The sequence below is a fragment of the Plecotus auritus genome (assembly GCF_963455305.1).
Source record: "Plecotus auritus genome assembly, chromosome: 6".
NCBI classification, from domain to species: domain Eukaryota; kingdom Metazoa; phylum Chordata; class Mammalia; order Chiroptera; family Vespertilionidae; genus Plecotus; species Plecotus auritus.
In genome coordinates, this window is record NC_137773.1 from 133659628 (window position 1) to 133678579 (window position 18952).

The 18952-nt window shown below is 45.1% G+C and overlaps 1 protein-coding gene across 11 annotated transcripts in view; it reads left to right on the forward strand.

Annotated features, from left to right (window-relative positions):
- Positions 1-18952, forward strand: part of ERC2 (ELKS/RAB6-interacting/CAST family member 2) — a 909167-nt gene that overhangs the window by 796869 nt on the left and 93346 nt on the right. Inside the window, exon 20 of one of the 11 annotated variants that reach the window (XR_013960983.1) lies at positions 14695-14906. The exons of 9 other annotated variants lie outside the window; for them this stretch is intronic. The gene's annotated coding sequence lies outside the window, so the exon portion shown is untranslated. The remainder of the gene's footprint in view (positions 1-14694; positions 14907-18952) is intronic. One more of the 11 variants, XR_013960984.1, reaches the window with a different exon arrangement.

The window sequence follows — 18952 nt, forward strand, 5'->3', positions numbered from 1 at the left end:
GCCGGGTAGAATTTGGGATATTTTACCTGGCTTCTGCAAATAGTAAGCAAAAGCAAAGTGTCCTCTACCAAGGGAGGTGTGACCGGAGGTTCAAAGAGTTATGTCAGTCAAGTTAGACTGGAGGATTTTCGATGCTAGCTGCTACTAGAGGTATGGAGCAAACATATTTGGGTGGGAATGCAGGAGACATCTGGCTCCATTGGAGGAGAAGAGCATTGCCAGCAAGGAGAACAAGAGCAAAGCATGGGTTTGGGAAAGGCACGAATGGGTGCGAATGCAAGCAGGCGGGTGTTCCGGGGCCTCGCATACATGATGTGCCGTGGTGAGCTGAGGCTGGAAAGGAGAGCCAGGGCTAGACCTGGTAGGGCTTTGCATTCATGCTCCATAAGCTATTACCTTTCCTGTTCAAAGGAGACCTGGTATAATGGCACCCTTTTCACAAAACCAACTGATATCTTTTTTTAAAATATATTTTTTATTTATATCAGAGAGGAAGGGAGAGGGAGAGAGAATCATCGATTGGCTGCCTCCTATACACCCCCTACTGGGGATGGAGCCCACAACCTGGCATGTGCCCTGACTGGGAATCGAATCATGACCTTCTGGTTCATAGGTTGACGCTCATCCACTGAGCCACACCGGCAGGGCTCATGCGTTTTCTAAGCTTCAGGCTAGGAATCCTTTTTCCCAAGGAACCTTCCCTGACCACCTCCCTCCAATGCAAATGTGGACATGCCACTTCTCAGTGCTTTCAGAATCGGCTGTAAAGAACTTTCTTATGTCTGTGAGCACTTTGTGTTTTAGTTATTCACGTGCCTCTGTGTCTACAGCTAGCCTGGGAATTCCTGGATCTCTGCATCCCCACCTAGCACAGTGCCTGGGATGTAGAGGGGGTCCAGGGGCCTTGTTGAAAGAAGAAACAGCTTGAGGAAGATGGTGGTAAATAAGTGATATTCCTCCAGGGAAAAGACGCTGCAACCTGTCTATTTGGAATCCCCAAATATATTCCATTCTTTCTTTGCTGTCAGCCTGTTCTGCCTGTCACGAGGAAGCGGTCTGCCCCAGGTGAAAGTAAGCCCCTTGTCCTTAGGGGTATAATGTGTACGTGCGAAAGCCTGGTGCTTCCCAGCTGGGTTTGGCCAGCCCATCCCTGGGGAATTTTATCACGGAGTGTCTCAGGCGGTATCTCCCCTCCCAGGTCGCTGAGAGAGTAAAGGTGATCAAAGAAACCAACTGTAAGGGGAATCTTAGATCCGACAGTGTTTTTTCATGGCTAAGGAAGGTCTCTGAGCTTCCAGGTATACATGGATTGGAAATGGGCATGGGTTGACTGTAATATGGGGCAAATACTTCAAGCGCCTCTTGACCATTTCCATGCAGACATCTTTCAAATCCCTATGAGATACAATCACTCTGGGGTCATAAACCACTGTCAGGGTATTGGGCAGGACCCATAGGTAGTTGTTTAGAGCCAGTAAAAGCATCTTAATTGACCTAAATGACAACAGTTATGTTGCAAATATTAGAATTTACGGCCTGAGAAGGCATAATCACATCTTCCATCAGTTAAGTTTGCATAGGAGAAGCTTGGGGATTTAAGATAGGGCTGCAAGTTGGGGGAAATTTATGACAAACACAGAGCTAAGTGAATCCGAGTGCTTTCAAGTTCCTGATCCCTGGGAGTTAAAGGCAGTGGTGTTTCAGAGCCGGTAAAAGCCACCTCGTCCCCCCGCGCAGCTGTCATTTTATTGGTCTTGTAAAGTCTCCCGTTCACCGTGACAAATCCAAGACCATATACCTGTGAAGAGGAGATGTTTTAGATTATGGGATGCGCAGGAAGCAGGCGGTGGGGTTAGATGGTGAAAGCTGAAGGCTGGGGTATTTGTTTATACCGAGCCCTCTCTGGAATGTGCAGAGTCATTGGGAAAAGCAAGTAAATGCTGTTCCAAAGAGCCGGCCAGGGTCTGAGGAGATGCCTCAGCCTCTGGGCCTTTGAATAGGGAGCTGATGCATCGAATAATTCCACATACTTGAAAATTAGACTTGGGTTTTTAAAACATGATACAGTTCTGTGAAGATTTTTACTGCGGGAGGGCATTAGTATCAAGCAGTAGTACTACATCCAAAGCAGCAATTATAACAAAGCCAACCCACGAAAGGGTGTGCATTTTGAAAGAGACACATTAAAGCGATACATTTGATATCATTGATCAACCAGGTGATTGCACAGGGCTCAAGAATCCATGGCGTGGAGTCATCTTCCGGGTAAAAGGCAAGCAGCCAGCTTAATCCCAATTTGCAGAGCTTCAAAGGTGAACAGTCATTTTGCAGGGCAATGAAGAGCTCAGGTTATCTATTTAATGGCAAAGTCTGTGAAGTCAGTGAAATTTCTTTAATGAATTTGAGAACAATCCTTCAAAGAAACCTCCGATTGAAACCCATAGAGAGGCCAGTGTCTTTGAACTGGAGAGATGAATTTACCGTGGATTAACCTGACCTCATACTCTTTATCAGGGACGGAGTTCTGAATTTTGAGAGAAGCATTATAGTGCTTTGGCAGTTGGACCTATCATTGATGTATGGCCAGGCTTTTAGCTTCCCATAGCTCCATTCATTGGTAAGGACTCCCCCAAAAAGGCTGTGTTATACACATGAAATTTTTACATATGTGTCCATGATCTAATATTTGCACATGAGTCCATGTTCTAACAGTTTTACACATGAAATGCTTGCACATGTGTCCATGTTCTAATATGTATCCAGTGTTCTGACAGTTTCTAATGGGTCCCGAGGTGTGCATTCAATTTGTTATTTCTCAGTGGATACAAAACAAAACTTCAGTTTTGGTTTTATTTTTATCATACTTTCCACTGTACTTCCATACCCTTAAACCTTGCATCTCCCCAATCCAGAATTCCGTGCCTTACACTGTGAGAGAAATAAAAAATCTGGAACTGATTATGAAATTATGAAGCAGGGAGATGCAGAAATGCACGGGGATCAGTGTACAGACGCATAAGCCCCGATACACACTAAGCCTGTGCGAAGGACACATTCTGCCTTCTGGGGTCATTTTGGGTTTGAATCCCTGCTTTTACATCTCAGCATAATGCAATCTAGCATTTGCTTTGTGTAGTGCTTGGGGAGCTTTTGGTGTTAACAGAATTCCTTTCTAAAGAAATTCCTTTGGATTCCTTCAGAATTTGTCCAGTTTCCAGGTTCCAATAGGAAAAACATGGATGAGATTTTAATAGAAAAATAGTGCTTCAGATTTTTCATTTGGCAAGCACCCTACTCTAGGGCTGCTCTTGTTTTATTAAGTGGAACAGGTCGGCTTAATAGAGGAGCTCTCAGCATTTGTATCCTGATTTGAGGAAAGAGAGAAGCCTGGGCCACCTTGGGAAATACACCCTTTGGAATTTTGAGCCCACTTATAGTTTTACCATTCATTCTCAACTCATTGGACAATACACTTAAACAACAATTATATGTGCCAGTAAATCAAGATCAAATCTCTTAATCTTCTTTGACAAAGGAAAGCTGGATCTTTCTTTACATAAGTTATTTGAATTGTGATTCTCTTCCAGTTGATCAAGAGAGTGGTGATGATGGTGGTGGTGGTGGTGGTAGTGGTGGTGGCGGTAGTGGTGATGGTGGTGGTGATGATGATGAGAGGGTTTATATTTTAGCTTTAGTGCTCTCATTGATTTTAAAGGAAATACATTTTTATTACTAAAAATTTTAAATACCACAATGTCTTTGTAGAATTCCACATCTAGAAATACTGAGATTTTGACGAGCTTATGTGTCTTTCTAATCTTTTACCTATATCTAGGCTCTTTAAAAAAGTGATGCCATATTATAAATGCCTTTAAAACTTGCTTTTTGAACTTAACATTGTATGTTGGACACCTTTCCACACTAATTGATATATACCCACAATATCATTTTTGTAACTGCAGAGCCTAGCAGTTTTGTGTTACTTAACCAGTCTTTAGTGATGAGCATTTAGTTCTTTTAAAATGTTTCCTGTTAGAATGCTGTAGCTCCTGGGGCTTTACCATTATGCACTTATCCTATACTTTCTTTAGAATAAATTCCCACAAAGGAAGGTGCACATTTATACTGATAAATATCCTGAAGTAGCCCCAGAGAGGTTATGCCCATTCACCCCATGTCTATGTCTTGAATGGCACCATCTTGCTGTGCACCCCCAAGTCTTTTGGTTTTGTTTTACTTTGCTTTTCCAGTTTAATTCCAATTGGTACAGAGTTCTCAGGATTGCTCTTCTGGGTGGTAGGGTGCAGAGCAACAAAAGCAACTAGAATGCTGACCCTGAATGGCAGTTCAGGGAGGGAAAGATGAAAAATGTCCCTCCCACGTGAACTTGATGCTCATCACATCAATGATCACATTCCACTCCTCACCACCGGGACCCATATGGCTTCTCTCTGGTTGGTACAGTCCCCTGACCTGAATTTTAGAGGTTTCTGGATGACTTGCTTTTCCCAGTTTCCTTGTGAGAACAGTTTTCTTTATTGTCGGTGAAGATTTGTAGGCCGTGGTCAATAAACAGGAAATGGCGGGTGCTAGAAACGGGCAAGCGGCCCCACTCTCCCCGCTCCAGATCTCACAAACACGTGGAACAGGGTTTGGTTATTGGGTTGGTTTTTGCTGGCCATACGTTTTGAATCTGGGGCTTTTGGGCCATTGAGGGGTCTGAGGTTCGGGGCCCTTTTATCCTTTTATTGGCGAATTCACTGAAGTGTAGGCAGACAGAAAATGTTCAAGTGGCAGGCAGATAAACTTGTTAAATCCCTGGGAGTCTTTCCTTCCTTGCTCTGGGAGTTTATCATCTTGGTGGAGTTAAAAGGCAATTAGGCCTGCAGGTCTTTGCCGGCTTGTTTATTGGCGTTTTACACATGGGTGTTGAAGACACAGGGCTGTATTAAACATTCCAATCCTGCTGGCTAGAGGGGAAGGAGACCTCAGCCCAACCCTGAGTCTCCTTGAGAGGGAGTCTTGCCAAAAAGCTGGAGGAAAATCGTTTAAATATAGTACCTGTGCCCCACGATGCTCATTGTTGGTGGAAAATTGCAGTCGGCTAGCTCCATGCTGTGTTACATTTCCTGGGAAATGGTTTTATGGAAGGGCTTTTGATGAAAAAGTTCATTCCTTTTGTAATTGTCCGCTGCCCCCATGGTGTTAGTTAAGGTAGAGGCACACTGGAAATGTTTCTTGCCTCAAATCTCCAGGGCAATTCCATTCATGAGAAGGGCAGGCTGTCCTTTTGAAATTGGCTGGGAGACAGATTTCCACTAAGCCCTGGCCCTTCTGGTTCTTAGTGTCCCCAGGCAGGCTAGTCCTGGGCAGAGCTGGGAAGGAAGTGGGTCTTTGGTTTCTGCAACAAGGTCTTGCTTTTCTCACCCCCCCTCCCCCAGCCTTGGAGGCAGAGCTCTTTCACACCCGCGTGTTAGTGAAGTCATGTACCGCTCATCCCCACCCACCAGGAAATTTGTATTTCTTCTCAGAGACACCTTGGAACTGCTGAGAAGGCCCAGGGCTCAGTGTGTCCCAGTGGTTCCAAACCCCGGCTCAGGGTTCAAACGATGGCTCGATGGTTAACTTTGTGGCTAATTGAAAGGGTTTTTCATCAGTAAAATAGAAATAGTCCTTGCCATGCTAGTTTGTTGAGAGCATCAATGAAATAGCACATGAAAAGTGTTCAGGACAGTGCCTGTCACATAAGAACATCATAAATGGTAGCTGTTATTACTGTTATTATGATTAAATATGCTTTTTTATCTAACACACATATGTATTACAATATAGAGAGATTTGTATATATGTGTACACACACACACTGTATTTTTAGACTAAACTTGTCATACCGTAAGTTACTTTTATTTCACCAACCTAGGGTGCTGCTGAGCTATAAAAGCCTATCTGGGTAAATGAGAAAATCCTTGCTCCAGTCCAGAATGCCCAGAGCGGGAGTCTCTCTGTTTCCACAGCTGCCTGTAAGGGCTCCGCAGTCCATGCAGCGCCTTCCTAAGGAGCTGCTACTTCCCGGGTCTTTGTTTCCCTGCGCATTAGGCACCCGCCTTAATTGTCTCAACTAAAGAAAACACAATAGATAACTGCAGCTTTTATTCCCAATCTGACCTCCAGGTTCTGAAACTAATTTTCCATAGTGTCTGTGCAAGAACTTCCTCTAGCCCAGGAATGTGGTTCTGATTAAGGACATCCTATAAGACCCAGGAGGGTCGCCGGGGGAGGAAACCGGTCCCAGCCGCCAGTGAATTTCCATCCTCCAGTCAGATATATGATATTGAAGACCAGAAGGAATGGGGAGTTTATCATGAGGGAGACTGGGAAAGAGAATTAAAGCAAATGGCTGACAAATTGGCTGTCTTTTATGCAAAGTTGACAGGCTAGTGGGGCTCCTACCTGAAAGAGGATATGCAGAGCCCTCCGGCCAAATGGCTGGGCAGGCAGCAGGCTTTTTGAAGTCGGCTTGCATGCCACTCCTTTTAACAAGGCCTCTGCTGAACTGCCTCCTCCCGAACAACTGAAGACTTAATTTTTACCTAAAATATCTTAGTTTCAACAACTGTGATCATTCATTCCTCTCCGTAGTGCATGCGATGGTAGGGCACGCTGCCTGTGCTATGGACAAACAGGGTGCGTGTGAGTTTTTCTCCCAGCACACTTAGGGATTGAGTCATAAGTGCTAAACCTTGTTTTATTCCAGGGAGGCTAGACCTGTCCCTGGAGCCCCTCAGGCACTGGCTCACCGCTGAGGGAGCCAGGAGGGGGCTGAGGGCACTAGAGGGCCTCACTTGCTCTCCCTGGATTCACCGGAGCTTTTCGGGGGGGGGGGGGGGCGGGGGGGGGGAGGAAAGATGACCGTGGTGTGCAGTGGGCAATGGAGTTTGGAGAGCTTGGAGTTTCCTTACCAAATATCTAGGAATCTACTAATAGTTGTAACTCTAATATGATTTTCTTGTTAATCTCCGTCAAACCGTGAAATCTGATAGGTTAGCCATGACTAAGCCATGAAATTTGTCAACTTTGTCTGTGACTTAACAAGCTCTGTTTAAAAAAAGAAAAGTCTTAACGCAGAGTCCTGAGCATTAATTCCCAGCGTGCTTTTCCCAGCGTGTCACTACTGTCTTGTGACAACAAATAATAACAGCCTGTACACATTTCTTGTGCTGTTTCAAGGACCAAGGGTGGATAAGATAAAAAGACCAAACTTCAATAATATCTTTTTCTTTGAGGTGATAAATATGCACATGGTAGATCTGCTTAAAGTGGTAGATTATTTGTTTTTGGGAGAAAATAAATGAATAAAACCTTGTCTTTTTAAAGGCATAGTTGCATAAATAATCTCTTCAACATAGTTGAGTGGCCGTGAGTGTAGACATTAGGACTTGAAATCCCTTTTTGTCGTTGGCTAGCTGGGTGAGTTGTATAAGTCACTTAACTTTTCCCCCTCAGTTTTCTCTTCTGAAAAAATGGGCATGATACTCCTGGGACCTACTTGGTAAGTGCTTCAAGGCACCAAAAAAGGGTACTATTTCTAAAGCACAGAGCTGGGCATCCATGTCCTTTATCCATTTGGAGTACTATTGTAGTTGGTGTGCTATAATATAATGCTATAAGAGATCATTGGGTATCATTATTACCCAATAGGATATTAATTACATTAAGTTCATGGAATTGGAGAAAAATTATTATTTTGCCAAAGGAAAACTGTGCAGTGTTTGCGTTTTCCACATGAAGGAAGGGAGAGCAGCACAAAGGAGGAAAGACACGGTGCAGAATTGCAGAGAGGTAAGGACCAGGCTGTCCTTCGCACTGTCCCTGCCAAATAAATGCCTTTCCCCTTGGGCTCCAAGAAGAACCCCCAGCTCCTCCCCAGCTGTCTCCTGACCTCTGTTCTGTAGAGTCTGCAGTCAGATAATCTGATGACTTAGAATCTTGATGACTTTGGGGATTGTATAATCCAGTGGGTTTGAAACTGATTTTGATACAAAACCTCCTGCAGTGCTCCAGGATCTGAAAGTGCCCTTCTCGGATCCCTGCCAGTTAGATCCGTGTGAGCGTCATAACCTGTGAAAACAGACTTGGTTGATCTGTTCATTTTACAGACGATGTACATTGATCCGTTCATTTTACAGACGATGAACCTCGAGCCTGTGGCGTTCCATGAGTTGCTATAGTTCTCACCCCTGAGGTCTGAGTGTCCTTGCATTCCCCAGTTCCTTTCCCATCGCCCTGACCCCTCCCTTCCCACTCAGATGGAGGGAAAAGAAAAGCAAGGCATAAAATTAGGGATGGCTTTAGTCAACTTGCCCAGGCCCTTGTGGAGTTCTTAGACCCTTCCAATGTCACCGAATTTTTTACACGCCCCCCCCCAAAAAAAACCCACAAAAACATTCTATGCAAAATGTTGAGAATGTGTATACATGCATTTTTCAATGGAGAAAGTTCGTAACTTTTATCCTATTTTGTCAAAGGTGTTTGTGAGCCTTCAAAGGGTTAAAAATGATTTCCTTATAATTTGTGCCCCTAAAGTTCTGATTAGGTTAACAAGTTTAACAAGTACATTCACTTTCTTAGCCTTTCAAGGCAAATGCAGCATGTAACCTAATGAGGACCCAAGGCCTAGGCTTGCTGTGAAACAGCAGTCAGGCCCAGAATTCTTCAGGTTGTTTCTGCAGCTTTAGTTCTCAATCTAAACTCTAACTGGAACTAGGTTCTAGCCATCCTTGAACCCAGAAAGCTTAAAGTCAATACAATTACGCATGTCTACTTACAGTGCTCCCAAAAAGTGCATTTATTTTTAGATACAAATACTGACTTACTTGCTTAATTTTGCTTTGGTCTTTGATTAGGGTTGCCAGATTTCACAAATAAAAATACAGCACACCTAGTTAGACTTGAATTTCAGATCAAGAACCAGTAATTTTTTAGTACAGCTCTTGAGAAGGGGAAGTGGATCAGCTCTGCAGATATGCAGAGTATTCTTTCAACTGTGGAACTTTTATTGCAAAAATTAAGGGATATTTACTCTAAACAAGCACAGGATCAGAGGTGATAGACCTGTTCTAAAATTGGTTTGTGGTGATGGTTGCACAATTCTATCAATTTACTCAAGATTGAAGTTTACCCAGAAAAATGAATGAACTTAATTATGTGTTAATTATATTTAAGAAAATTGTTTTTAAAATATTAAGGGATAGCTTTATAACAACAATTGCTTACTTCTTTATTCTGATTTGCAGACTAATTTGAGGATGTGATAAAAACCATAAATCCACTCCTCAGAATAAAGCATGAAAGTACCTAGGTCAAATCATACACAAACCTTCTAGATCTCCTGAAGCTCATCTCTAGATGCCACCTCCTAGGGCACCCGGATTCCAGCACTGTGACAATCCTCTGCTGGACCTTTGGAGGAAGGCCCACCCCTGCTACAGCAAGGAGTTGCTGCTCTTGGTGATCTTGGTCAGTCACTGACTATGAGGGTGACCTGTGGGGACACCTGCTACCCTAATGAGACTGACTGCCTCTCTTACATTTCATGTTGAGAAGGACATGGGGAGGGCAGCACTTGTCTTAAGCTGTATATAGAGCCTTGGGTTATTTTGTTTGTTTATTTGTTTGTTTGTTTGTTAGGAAATAATGGCACATGTCTGCTCAAGCATACCTATGTTCCTGTCCTGACTAATGTCTTTGGTACAAACAAAATATTTGATCTAGGCACTTTCATGCTTTATTCTGAGGAGTGGATTTATGGTTTTTATCATATCCTCAAATTAGTCTGCAACTCAGAATAAAAAGTAAGTGGGTAGTGGGTAGTGGGTAGACTCAGGCAGGAGGCACTTCCATCAAAACACCCTGAACCCATCCTGTGGCTTTAGTGCTAGCTGGACTGGAAAGGGGCTGCTCTTCTCTTTTATCACGGAATGAGTAACCAGTAGAGTGGGGTGGGCTGTGGATGCTTAGCCATAGGAAGATGCCCTGAGAAATTCATTCTGTATGTATCAAGAGTTGAGGACTAGCTCCTCCAGGTTTACTTATTAAATTCTACAAAGAACAGCTTATTATTCAGCTTGTAAGAGTCCCTGTTGACCTCTACAGAGCCTCCAGATGGATACTTCCATTTTTCTGTTATTGTTTGTTTTAAACATTACCTCTTCACCAAAACAAAAATTAATAAGCCTGAAATAACAATGGGAAGAGGGCCAAGTCTCCTCAGAGACTCCTTTGTTCTTGTTCTTTCTCCATTTGAGACATAGTCACACCCTAGCAGCCAGATTTCACTGGTTGCAGGAGAGAAGTGAGAGTGGTTGGAGAACGCAGGGCCAGAGGATGGGCCAGCCAGAACAGGGTGCCAGCTGGCTGGAGGGGGAGCTGCCTGGGAATTGAGGAAGCTGTGCTGACCTAACTCTAATCATCTTAACTTCCCTAATTCACATTTCCAACCCCAGGGCATTGGAACTTCTGGTGAGGGGAATTGCTAGAACCCAAACATTTTCCAGTGAAGCCCCACCGAACACCAGTCTTCACACACAAACCAACCTGATTCTTCAGACAGACTTGATCAGAAATCAGTACTGGGGGTGGGTAGGGGGAGTGCAAAAGTCTGTGCCTTGAATCAGAGCCTCATCCGAGTGCCCTGTGGAGTTCCTGGGTGCTTCTTGGGTGAGGATATAACTAATTAGCTCATTGGAAAGGACAAACCAATTCAAAGGCCTTCCTGAAGGCTAGCCAATGCATATGCTAATTAAGTGAATTCTATCTTAACTTCTCAAAGGAAGGAGCCCTGCAAAGAAAGTAAATGCCTTTCTTTGGAGCAATATCTATAAATCCTTAAATTTTGCTTATTTTAAGTGTCTTTACCCACATTTGTCCAAATAAGTGAGGCCTTACCATTTTGGGATTTTTCTCTGCGGAGTGAGTTTTAGGTCTTTGCTGGAGGGTCGTTTCTGTTTGACTCCAGCCTCTTCCACTCTTGGGTGAACCTGAATCCAGGAAACCCAGCAACAGTCTTAAGGTTTCATTGTCTTTCCTGTGGAAATGAGAATTCAAATGCCCACTTTGGAATTCTCTCACTATCAATGCCTGTTCTTCATTTCTAACTTTCTCCTTTTCCACTTTCTGGTCTTTAGGCAAAAGTATTTCTATTGGTACAGCTTCCCCCTACCCTGGTCCTTAAGGGGTAACTATGTCTTATGTGGCTTCAGAGACCCCATGGAAAGCAGTGCTGCCATAGTGGAAGCTCCTGTTCCTTCAGCGCTCCTCCGTGGGTACCCTACATGCTCTTGTAAAGTTCTAGTGAGGATGTGGTTCCCTCACTCCTCACACTTTAAGTAGAAGGCACCACAGCACTACAGGGACTTATATTTTCATAGATGCTGCAAGGCAAATCCAATACAGACCTCAAATGTTCTATTAAAGCAGTGGGTCTCAACCAGAGGTGATCTGGGCCAGACTCCTCGACATCTGACAATGTGAGAGACATTTCTAGTTGTCCCAACTCGGGGAGAAGGGTGCTACTGGCCTCTGGTGTGTAGAGGCCAGAGGACTCTACTGCCCATCCTATAAGGCAGTTCCAACGACCAACTTCAGTAGAGCCAAGGTTGCAAATCCTGCGTTAGAGGAATTCTTGTTCTTTTCTTCTTTTTCCTCAAGGCCTGGGAATAAAGAAAGAAAGTGCTCCATTTTGATGAGTACACACACCCTGGTGTCTTTATGGATCCAGGAATTGGAGAGGAGAAGAGTACCACTGAGCAGGGCAAAGTGCAAGGTCGAGGCAGGCCTTCTCCGCACCAACAGCTGTCTCAGCTCCAAGGAGAGACAACTTTGACCAAAGAGAGGACCAAAAAATTACAAGGATGTTTAGTTTGTGATAAAAATCATTTTGCAGATTAAAGTGCTTCCTCTTGCCCATAAAATGGTATGTTCTTTAAATAACTCAGAAATAGGACTGTGTGGTGAGCCGGAGGCAGGACTCAGAGCCTGGTCAATTAATTCCGTCCCTGTAATGGAGCTATAGGTGGTGGTGCTCTATATGCTGCCCATGCTCTAAATGCTGCTTGCTGCTGTCCACACGAAGGGATTCAGGGAGTTTCCTGGAACCAGTTTCTCTTTGCGTCTCTTGGCTCCATTCCCCCTCACTCTATGGCTGCTCAACCAGCCAGTCTCACCTCCTCTCACATACAAGCCCCCTGAGGAAGAGGGAGACTCTTTCCCAGGATTCTCAGCAAAGTCACAGTGTCTCTCATTGGTGTTGATTGGGTCAGTTGTTCATTCCTGACCAATGCTATGGCCAGGGGGATGCTAGGAGCTGACTAGCTGAGGTTGAGGTGACACCCCTGAGCCTCTTGTGACCCATGTGTGCTGGAAGTGGGGCAGATGTGTTTCCTTAAAGAAAAATTGGGGTGTGATCATCAAAATAGGAGGAATGGATGCCCAGGACAATAAACACATACCCCACAGACACCCCCCTTCCCACCTCCCCACCCCCCCACCCCCACACACACTACTTGCTATTAAAAGGCTTTGGATTCTGCAGTGGAAGACTCAAGTCCTTGCTCTGACTTTGTCCTTAATGCCTGGCTTTGCCTTGAACTGGTTGCATAGTTTGAGATAACCCCACAACTCTCTCCCTGCCTGCTTTTTATAATTTGCATCATGGAAGTAGTAATGCTATTAGGGTGGTTCTGAAAATCAAGTGCATACAAGTAGTTGTTTTAGATGCCAATGCAATCAGTTCAGCTTTTAGAATCCAGAAGAATCTAGACCAGCTACAACCCACCCAGCTGGTCCATGGCTGTCACTTCGGAAGCCGGGGTCTAAATTTATCCCAATCCTCATTGTTGCAGGTCAGTGAGGGAAATCTTCTGAGGTCAATGAGTGAGGTAATTGGCTTGCTGTGGATCTTGAAAAAGTCTCTGTTAAATGACATAATTGGTTTTAATTATATAATTACGGCACTTAAAGTGTGGGGTGAAAGGTTACTATTATATTTAGAAGTGGGATCCCCAAATGAAGCCAGGGTGTTTGAGCCAGTCTTTCTTCGAGTTTCTCTTTTTATTTTTTCAGAGGGAAGTCAGAGTAGGCTGGCCTTGGCCCTGGCCATTTTGGGATGATTATCCTACATGAGGTAGTGCTGGGACTGCTCACAGCATCACAGGGACCTTTGTAAAGAGACGGGAAAGGGCTTCCGTAAAGACCCCATTGTGATCTGGAGTTAATGAGCAGTGGGAACTCAACTGTCAGCAATTGAATCTGATTGGGCAGGGTAATTATATGATTGCCTCTGGTGTTTGCACATGCATGGGGATATTTTTATTGGAAAAAACCTAATTGCTTACTTGCTTAGTGGAGGGAAAACCTAAACAAATTTGTGTTGTCATCGGTTAAAAAAGACATCCTTTCTTTGTCTGAAAAATAGCTGCATGCTTCGCGTTTTAGAAGTGAGGGTTTTGTTTCTCTCTGTGTTTGCAGGACTTGAATGATATGATAATGTGAAAATGTAAAGGGAAGCTACTTTGGACTGTGCATTTTGGTAAAATGACAGCATACTTATTGCCATGTCCTTCCATCCCCTTCCGTGGTCTCTTTCATGCAAAGGCAGCTAGAACCCCGGGCAACACTCAAGATCTGGGACTTTCACGGGTTTTTTGTTTATTTCGCTGTGTCCTCCTGCATGGAGGCCCCTGACAAGATTGGCTTCATCAGCTTTCTGGGTTTCCTTCGTGGCATCAGGCACAGGGGAGGTATCCTGTGTGTGTGGTGGCCTTAAACACACCAGAGGGAAGAGCGGCCAAATGTTCCCTCTCCGATTTCCTGGGGACTTGGAGGAAAGGGAGGGGCAAAGTGAGAGCCGAAGGGAAGAAGCCGAAGTGCAGTCCAGGGTCTTGTTCTGACTGCCTGGAACGAGCATGGCAGGTCACTTACCCGCCAAGCTGGTGTGCAGAAAGCACATGGCAGGGTCCATTGTGTAGTGTTCAACTCCTCATTGTGGTTGCTTTTCCATCTTCTTATAGAACAAACTATTTTCCAAGCTCTTTCCTTTCCTGAGATCCCAACTGAAGAGGTCGAAACACGACTGGATTATGGGGATTGGAGGAGCAGCCTGTGATGAGAGCTGCAGACCCCAGACCTGGTGCTCTGGTTGGGTGGAGGGTTACAGGCTGGAGAATGGCTGAGAACAAAGGGCTTTCAGCCCCTCACACCAGCTATGCTTTCTCATCTCAGATTCTTGCATGTTCTCAGACTCTTGAACACACCCCAGACTTGTCTGGCTAACTAAATGGGTCCTCTGGGTTCCGTGTTAAATGTCACTTCTTCCAGGAAGCCTTCCATGATCACTGACCACCAGTCTGGGTTGACTGCCCTTGCTTTATACTCCCTCTAAGTTCCTTTGTCCTATAATTGCTTGTCTCCTTGTTCAAAACGGCCCATGAGCTCTATGAGGACTGGGCTTGTGTTTATATCTGTCACTCCTATATCCCCGGAGCCTGGCACAGTGCTTGATGAGTATGTTTGGAATGACTGAATTAGGAGAGGCATGGTCGCTGGGTGTCGTAGGGCATCATGGTGTGTGCTGCGTGGGCTTCCCTACCCTTGCTGTTAATACCACTCTCTTGTTGCTTATAATTTTCATTGCCCCAGATGATCCAGCTCTGTTGGAGGCACGGAGGCACAGTCAAATCTCATGCTGTACATTGATCACCTGTCCAACCTTTGCCTAGAGTGGGAGCCCCCAGTTCCTTCAAGAGATCCACCTTAACCTGTCTTAAAGAAGAAGAGGAGGGAGCCAGCGGGAGGAGCCATGGCAGTGTAACGCCAGAGCAGGTCCAGTGTTTACTTGTACCCTTTTGGAGGTGGGTAACTGCAAATGCTGTGGGGAATGGGCTTTCGGAGAGAATCTGCCTCTGACCTTGGATTCGGGGGCTCACACGCACTGCAGTTTTTCCTGGAGTGTAGGGATTGCTATTTTTGTATTTAATTAAAGACTGTTCCATGATTCCCACCAGCATAGAACAAGAATCCAGGTTCCTCATCCACATGAGGTAAATTGTCACATGGGCCTTATGCTGTTTGTGTCTTGCTTTGTGGTTCATTCATTGGTTCCTGCTTCATGACTATTATATTTGTTATTTGCTCTTTAACATCTATGGTTTTCAATGGTCTTTCTTGTTTTGGTTCGCTGGCTTTTGATGTTTTGAATCCCCCCTCCCAGGTCAACTTCCTAGAGCAGTGGTCCGCAAACTGCGGTTCGCGAGCCACATGTGGCTCTTTGTCCCCTTGAGTGTGGCTCTTCCACAAAATACCACGTGCAGGCGCGCATGTACAGTGTGATTGAAACTTCGTGGCCCATGCTCAGAAGTCGGTTTTTGGCTCTCAAAAGAAATTTCAATCGTTGTACTGTTGATATTTGGCTCTGTTGACTAATGAGTTTGCCGACCACTGTCCTAGACCATGAGATCCTGAATAACTACTGAGTAGATGAGATTTTGTTTAGGACCACGCCTCAGTGTTTAATTATAGCCCTGCATAATTCTGGGGTATGTCTAACCAGCTTTTTCCCTAAGCAGAATATGAACCTATGACCTTGTAGGCCTCAGGCAAGTGGGCTTCCTAAGGACCACCCCATCCCCCAGCCATCCCTAAGTTTGGACTGCCCATTGTTGGTGGGGCCGCAATCGTCATTTCTGGGTGGATGGGCATTTGCATGTGGCAACCACAGCCTCACTGTGGCGGGCAGGGGGAGCTCTCAGAGTCCGGCTGCTGCTTGCAGTGTGGTCTCTCCTCGGTCTGAAGCATTTTCTTCCTCTGCCGGTTCTGAGTCTCTGTTTACTTTATATCCATCAGTAACATTTCTGCTTTGGCATAATAAACATCTAAACTGAGGGTTCCTTCAAGAAGGAGAGTTTAAACAACCTCTTCTTTTTTTTTTTTTTTTCCCAATGTCTTTTATTTATTTATTTTTGTTTATTTTTCCATTACAGTTTGCTTTCTGTATTATTTTGCATTGGTTTCAGGTGTACAGAAGAGTGGTTAGACAATCATAGTCTTTACAAAGTGTTCCCCCGATATGCCCAGTATCCACCTGCACCACCCACAGTTGTCGCAACGTTACAGGACACTTCTTCTTAGAGCAGGTGTGCTCACCAACACTGTGCACTTTGACCCTGGCAGGATGGGCCATGGTGGGCTTGGTCATGAATTCCAGGCAAAGCACTTTTCGTTTTCGGTTTGGAACAGCACCAGTGATTCCTCCCCATCTCACATCCTTTCTGGACTGAGGCAGGCGATTACTGCCTACAGAAATTACCATCCAAACAAAAAAATCTTTTCATGATATCTGATTTATAATTAAACTTGGCGATGCAGTGTCTGAAGAGTCTCATCCTGTGTAATCACCATCTATTTCCCCTCGGAGTACGTCTGCCTGCAGCATAGTCCCCTTGTCACCTGGTGAAGGACTCATTTAAGAAAAGAAAAAGGGAAATTAGAGTCAATGATTGCTATAGTAGGTCAAACTCAAACCACTGATAGTGTCTATTGTTTTGTTGGAGAAAACACTTTCATGTCCCTTCATTGACCGATTTACTTATTCAGCAAACAGATTTGTCTGTGTTTTTTTTAACTTATGGAGTTTTCTTTCTTTCTTTTTAAATTTATCTTTATTGTTGAAAGTATTACAGATGTCCCCTTTGTTTTTTCTTTTTTTATTTCCCATTGACCCCCTCCTCCCTGCACTCACCCCTCCCAGGCCTTTGCTATTGTCTGTGTCCATGGGCTATGCATATATGCATACAAGTTCCCCATACAAGTTCCCCGGTTAATATCTCCCTCCCCCCGCACCATCACCCCCACTCCCACCTTCTCTCTGAAATTCATCAATCTGTTCATGGTTCTATGTCTCTGGATAAGTGAGCACCACGTGGGACCTTGTTAGAAATGCAGATTCTTAGGCCCCACCCAGACCTTCTGAATCAGAAACTCTGCAGGTGGGGGGTCCAGCAAGCTGGGTTTGGAAGAGCTTCCAGGGGATTCTGCTGCACATAACAGTTGGAGAACTGGTGGTGTGAAACCTGTGTGAGTGTGTGAGGTGAGGGCAGTAAGGGAGTGCACTATCCCCATCATCGAGGGCCTTGTGATCCAGTCAGGGCAAGGGCATCATCCATCAGTTGGGCAGAGTGATCTTTACGAAATGTGAATTACTGCATACACTCACTTCCTGAGTCCCTCTAGGCCCGTGGTTGGCAAACTGCGGCTCACGAGCCACATGCAGCTCTTTGGCCCCTTGAGTGTGGCTCTTCCACAAAATACCACGGCCTGGGCGAGTCTATTTCGAAGAAGTGACGTTAGAAGAAGTTTAAGTTTTAAAAATTTGGCTCTCAAAAGAAATTTCACTCGTTGTACTGTTGATATTTGGCTCTGTTGACTAATGAGTTTGCCGACCACTGCTCTAGGCAGTTCGCTTTGTGCGGGAATAAATGTAAATGTGTGGTTTAAGCTTACAAGGCCTGGCATGCTCCATCCCTTGCCTACCTGCCTGCCTCAGCTGGTGCATTCCCTCCCTGCCCTGGCGCTCTGCCACTCACACTGGCCTTCTTTCCACTCCCTAGACACCCCCACTGACTGTGGTGTCAGCAGGAATCTATGTTGAGGAAGATGAAGAACAAGAGGGAGAATCGCAAAGGTTAAATAATAGGCTTGGTCACGGATGTATTTTTTCCTATGGCACATTATCTCTAAACCAATGTCCCTGTTGGCTAATATATTACTATATTGATGCTTACATATATTGGGATCATATGTTAATGTGATAATGAATACTGGTGGCCTCATCTTATAGTGTAGCCATCTGAGAAGACTGACGGGTCATGAAGGAACTATTAAGTGTAGTTTAGTTGAGTCTCAGCATAATGTCCTTGTATTGATTTCTCTCTTTGAGAGTTGGTCCCACAGGCACAGTGCTCAGCCACACACTGTAGCCGAGTAAAGTGGCTGGAGGGACGAGATCCTGAGGGTGAATTCCCCTGTGTGGCTCCAGCACGTCCCCGGGCAGATGCGTGGTTCCTGGTATCTTCACTTACTTTTAGGGGAGACAGTAATCGTGTTCGCTAGGCTTTCGCTCTGTAGGAACTTACTGATGAATGCCAGTTTTGATCTTTGGGGTAGTAAATGTGCCATGTGATTTGGGAACAAAGCAGCTGTTTGGATCTGTATTAAGCGTGAAAAAATGATCCCTCGGGATTCTCTTTACAATAAGAAGGGAACACACATTTGAAATAGGATCTATTAAAGAAAAACCAACTTGGAATAGAGGCAGATGGTGTCTTAAGGATTTAGGACGAGTAGAACCAAGAACAGGGGCCATGGTTTGGGTTTGGGTTTGGGTTTGGGTCTGGATTTGGTTTTGACTGCCCACAGCTCTTTCACAGTCCCCGGCAGTATTTTTTGAGTGTCACATATGCAGTTTGGGGAATTACTGGCTGTTTAGGAGCCTCTCATTTGAGATGGTCAGCAGAGGAGGGAAGGCCAGTGTGGAGGAGCCATCCAGGAGGGAGGCCAGTGGGAAGTGCTGGCTCCCGGCGGCCTCAGCTTCCCCTGCCTCAGCCAGTTCCTCCAGGAAACCAGGGAGGTCTCCTCAGCACAGGAGTTCCTGGACTTGACAGGAAGCCCTCAGCTAGTCTGCCCTGGGTGGCTATGAACAAGACAGGCATGCCCTGTCCCTGTCCCCCAGGAGCCCACAGCCCGCGGGCCAGGACTTCAGCAAACAACCACAAATGCATTTGCACACTTGGAAGGGTAAGGGAGCTGGGACAGGAGAGAGGAGGGCAGGCTCTCTCTATGGGCTCAGGTTGAGAACTGGAGGATGTGTCTAGGTTGGTGGCATGAGGGGGGGTGGGTAAGT